The following is a 6,334-nucleotide window of genomic DNA, read 5'->3' as shown; positions in this document are numbered from 1 at the left end:
ATGATGATGACGATAACAGTGTGTAGACAGATGACGGTTACAATGATTTGTCGTTTTTTTCTGGTTGGTATCTTGATTAATATTTGTACCTACTATACTTGTTCCCTTTTTTGTATGATATATGATTTAACTTGAATCAATAATAGATATATATATATATATATATATATATATATATATATATATATATATATATATATATATATATATATATATATATATATATATATATATATATATATATATATATATATATATATATATATATATATATATATATATATATATATATATATATATATATATATATATATATATATATATATATATATATATATATATATATAGGGTAACAGAGGCCCACTTCAGGATTGATTGTATTTTGGCCCACTTTGTAAAAATATCCACCAAATGTTGTAATATCTTCGAAAACCCCTTCCGCAATAGGTAATTTAATGTGATTAGCTTCAAATTGATGCAACATGAGTTACTTAACATCGATAAAATCCGATGAAATCGATAAAGTTTGTTAGGTGGGCCAAAATATATGAAGTGGCCAAAATACCTCTGTTACCCTATATACAGGGTTGTTACGAAAAATTTCAAAATCAAAACGCGCGAAATCCGCGCGAAGTCGAACACTAAAACACGCGAAATCCGCGCGAAGTTGAAAACTAAAATTCGAGTGAAGCGTTAGACAACTATTTTTATGCAGGTGATACTTTCCGCAGTACTTGAAAATTCACTTAAATATAGTTTAAAAATCTGCATAAGTTTGTCATATGAACACAATAAATAAGTCCGCATACAGCACGTTACTTCGAGAAACCCAATGAAAACGATTTCATTTTTATTCTTCATCTTTTTCGATGCCCTTAGTTAAGGAGCAAGACTTTTTGCAAGCGTATGAGTAATGTCAACAATATGTGCGTAAAAACAAATTCCGGCGCTTATTTTACTGATTTTAATCAATAAATCTTCCATATGGTTGAAAAATAAACCAATCAGTTCATTCTGCTTAAAATTGCAATTCAAGAAAAGTGTCTTAGTCTAGGACTCTTCGGTTTTCCTTAAAACTGCTCGAGAAAAATTGTCTCAGTTAACGCTTACTTCCACTGACACATTTGATTAGCAACAAACACATTCCTATATGGATTTCCTCTTGCAGAATTTTTTTCCGTAGCTTTTATAAGTAAACCCGTAAAATAGGAACCTTTAATTTAACACGCGAAAGGCAATGGAAATGGCATGTTGTCGTAAAACTATTTATTTTTACTACTTTTGTAACAGAAAATATTTAGTTTTGCTTATTTTGTGTAGCGCAATCTAATACAAATGATTTGAAGCAGTGTTGTCAACTTTTTTTATTAAGGGATTAAAATCTATATTCATAAAATGTAAGCAATTTTCCATCAAACGTTGGTGAAAAATTGTTTAAAACTGATATATCATACAAAATGTCAGGCTTAACATGCATTCGAGAATAAATTATTGTTAAAAAAGATTGTTTGAAACTCAATCCTGCAAGTCACTTTAATAAACTCGTTGCACTGCATATATTAATCTATAACATACGTACTGAATAAATTGTACGTAATACACAAGCTAACTTGGTTTATTCTTGATCCTTAATTAATACTCTCTGATGTACGGAAAATGTTACAGTAAAAATAAAAATGCTTACACATTTCATCGAAGATATTTGTTTTTTGTTTCGACATCTTTTTGCTCGGCAAACATTTCCTTCTTGGTAAGAAGAATTTTTAGGTAGACCACATCAGGATGATCTGATTCACTCTTTTTAGTATCAGTTGCAATTATAATAGCGCCTTCTTTTGTTGTCAGATTTCACTCTGAATGTCTGAGGAGGAAATCATCTTTTCTTCTTTTATTTGAATCAGGGAAAAGCCCACTGGAATTAGTTTCTGTCAAATTTGTTCTCCAGCAGGCATAAAAACTCCTCATCTTTTGCATCAATAGATCAAAATCATCCAAATGATACATTTGCTTAAATCTAGTGCTTCTATAGTAACTACATCTAATGAGACAGTAACATAAGAAACAATTTCTTGATAACATTACGTGATAAATGAAAGTCGAAAGAATTGAAACATTTGTTAAATATGCGGAACATGCTAGCAATGAGCTCGTTATATCCATAATTAGTTCTAACATAGGGAATCCGAAGAAAAAAATAGGAAAACTACGACGTCGAATGTCAAATTGTAACAATTGAAAGTTCTATGTGCTCTTTAAAATTTAACTTGCATCCAGAACACCCAGGTCCTTAACAGACGATGCGCTTTCGAGAACAGTTTGTGGCATATTATAGTCGAACTTGAATACAGACTTTTTGCTACAAAAAGAGACGACGGAGCATTTAGTGGCATTTAAACAATTTTGAAATATGAAATACGAAAGTCATCAGCGAACGATAGTTTCATACACTTGATCGAAAAATTTAAATCGTTGAGATACAATAAAATTATGAACGGTCCAAGGTGACTTCCTTGAGAAACTCCAGATGTAACAGCACTTGGTGAGGTTGAACAGGCTCCTTTTTTCACTATCATTTCATTACCAGTTAGATATGATCGAAGCCAATTAAAAAATGATCCATTTAATCCCAGTCTACCTAACTTGGAGATCGTTATGTGATGATTTATTTCGTCGAACGCAGCAGGGGAAGTTGAAAGCTTTGGCATGGATCCAAGCTGAGTCTCTGACATGTAGTCAGAGCAACTATGTGTTATAAAATCCAGAACTATAATTTCAAACAGCTTCGATACAGCGCACAAAGCAACAATTCCAAAGTAGTTGGATACTATACCCTTGTTCACATATGATTTCTTCCATATTTCAGGAAAAATTCCAGAACGGAAAGAACAATTGAAAATGTTGGATAGTGGAACCAACTAACTATTAGAACACTTTCTTATCACCACGAATAGAATCCCAGAACTTCTTCATTTCTTTTATTGTCAGACTTCGCTTCGTAAGCATGTCGTGTAAATTTTGCTTTAAGAATTCGATTTTTATCATACACAAAATTTGTTACCATATTATTGAAGAATCGCATCGCAAATCGCAATCTTTGCATTATTGAATGTATTATCACTGAGACGATATCTTCCATCTGACATCAATATCCTTGGGTGCAAAATGTTGAAATAGCAACTTGTATCACTCGAGATCGAAAAGCATAAAATCGAAATTTTGTCCACTGAAGAAAACATTGGCTAGAACCTCCTTCTAGTAAATTTTAGTTTTATCAAGGGAAAATTCGGCCATCTCGACCAATTGCTGAAACGTTCGCCCATCTTTAATTTTTTAGGGTTTCATAAAACTCACAAGTTTCAAAAATTTGCAAAGAATTTTATGGAATGATGTTTTCTGAAATTCGCGCTAAATCCGCGCCATAGCATCAAAATCTTAGCAGAAACCGCGCCAAATCCGCGAAAATCGCGAAATCCGCGAAAACCGCGAAATCCGCGCGACCGTAACAACCCTGTATATATATATATATATATATATATATATATATATATATATATATATATATATATATATATATATATATATATATATATATATATATATATATATATATATATATATATATATATATATATATATATATATATATATATATATATATATATATATATATATATATATATATTCATTGATAATACCCTGGGCTTTGGATGATGAGCTACAAGGGCGCGTACCTCCTTTGATGGATGGGGGTGGGAGTCAATTTATACTTCGTATTGACAAAGTCGGACCGTACCGAGATCGATCGATCGTTCGCTTATAAAAGTAAAAAGATGAAAATTGTTATGTTATCTGGATCGATCTCGTAGTGGACAGGACTAATACTGCCTGAAATGGACAATAGGTCATTAGGTGGTTTCGAGCATTCTTATGCCTGGAATTGGTCACCAATTTGAATTATTTTGATCCAGTTGGGATGAATATTAATATAAAATAATCGTCCTGGACTGGTGAATTTAATTCAAAAAGGAGGACTATTGTTATCAGAAATAGGAGTAAATTGATATCTTATGAACCGTTTAGGAACTTTCAACCCTTTCCGATCCGGTTCGGGGTCAGTAATGTATACAAGTTGCAATGACAGCGAGGATGATTGATCGGGTGTAAATACACTCTCAAATCGAGAAAGGTTTGAATATTCTTAGATTTCTCCAACTTGGACACAGATGTCACCTTCTAACTAAGGGTGTGAGATGTGTGTTTCTGGAAGAGAACGGTTCACGTGGACCATTTCATCCAATCACACCTAGTATTTCTTCACGAAATACATGTAGTTCTTGTTTCCTGGATGCGTGCTCAACACTAAAAGGCCCAAAACTTAGTTTAGACCTAAATTGCTCTAAAGAAGTCAAAATTATTGGAAGAGAGAAAGTCAATAATAAAAACTGTGACAGAATAAATAAAAGCTAGTGCAGTGTGCCTTAGTGCATATATCGTTAAATAAAGAATTAAAAGTTCATAGAATTTAAAGCAATCCTTCCATTGTTTACATATTGTAACTTTCCTGGGAATCTAGTGTTAAATGCACATCCTTACGTTATATAATTTATCAAGCTTACTAACACCTGATTTTATTTTATTTTATGTTCTTAACGAAATCCGAGCCTGCTGAAACAAAGGATTATCATCGAAGATTTAAGACCAAGAAACAGACACTAGAATGTTCTCAAGAAAATGAAATATAATAGGTATTTTATAAAATTACCTAGCTTATGGTAAGTAAATTTTGGTATTATTATTAATATTATTATTATTATTATTATTATTATTGTAATTATTATTATTATCAATCTTATTATTATTCCTTCATTCCTGATAATCTACTAGCTTGTGATATTAGATTAGATATTATTAGATATTAGACAAAGATAGAAACAATTAGAATAGATTAGATTGGATAGTGGAAGTAGACCAAACATATCTACATTGATTAGGGTACGTTAAAGTAATAATCGTAAGTACCGCTTCAGACATAAAAGACTATATAGGAAAGCAGGGCCAATACCGAAGCGGATACAATGCGAAATTTTCCAAAGTTTCATCGACGAGGACATTTAAGACACAGAAGCAGCTGGTAGGATGCAATGTTGCTCGAATATCAAAAATACAACGAATGTCTATGATCATCGCTCGCTTTCCTTCGCCTTTGTTCGATAATCGTTCTGGTATTCGGACTTGTCCGTATATTCGGGCGCGAACGAAGCCGACGCTGCTTCGTTACTTGCACGAATATCTATTCCTTGCAGTTGTTATTCGCATTGGACATACCCCCGAATGACTTAACGCGAATATCGAACGAATATTCATACAGCGATCATCGCCAAACCTAATTCGCGAGGTTCGTTCGTGCTGTCTTTGTAACATGCAAATTAAGATGTTTCCCCCCGCACTATTACCATAGTCTTATGTGTATGTGATGAACCATATTCCAGCATTCTCCCATTACTGCTATCGAACGAGATATGATGAATTTATTGGATGAAAAATGCTTCGCGAAGAATGGAAACCAACGATCTTCGCCGTGACGCTATTCGAACCAATTCGAAGAATAAAATAAATGAACGAATGACAAACGAATGTATAAAACGAACATGCACGATGTATACCAGCAGCGAAGAATGGATTAGTATATTCGGGTTCTCTACGATTATTGCTTATTCCTTTTGCACCCTTCTCTCTTTCGAGCAGTGAATAGTTCAACGTTGTTCGAGACTGGCATATTCGAAGGCAGTATAATCACAGCAAGGATGCGTGAATGAATTAGTTACACGAAGAATATTTGCAACATTGGTAGGATGACAAAATACCAATACGATACAGACGCACGACTCAATGATTGACTGGTTACAGGGTGAAGCACACACTTCCTGCCCAAGTGACAAACTCTCTGGTGAACTTGCAATAGAAGATATTCGTATCTTTAGTTGCAAATTGATAACCGAAAAGGAATCTGTCGCTTGGGTTACATGCTGGAAGGAACCTATCGTAAATAGGCCGGTTTCCTCCTTCGTTACTAGAGTTCATTTGGGCACCATACCCTAGTTCATCCGGTATGGAAAGTAAGGATCGTTGTAACCACCCCCCTCGGCCAGAGCAGCCTATAAAGGGAAAACATATATATATATATATATATATATATATATATATATATATATATATATATATATATATATATATATATATATATATATATATATATATATATATATATATATATATATATATATATATATATATATTAATTGATAATTATTAATATTTTTTTTTTGAATAATAA

This window comes from Malaya genurostris, chromosome 3 (assembly GCF_030247185.1).
Source record: "Malaya genurostris strain Urasoe2022 chromosome 3, Malgen_1.1, whole genome shotgun sequence".
Classification (NCBI taxonomy): domain Eukaryota; kingdom Metazoa; phylum Arthropoda; class Insecta; order Diptera; family Culicidae; genus Malaya; species Malaya genurostris.
This window is presented reverse-complemented; position numbering follows the sequence as displayed.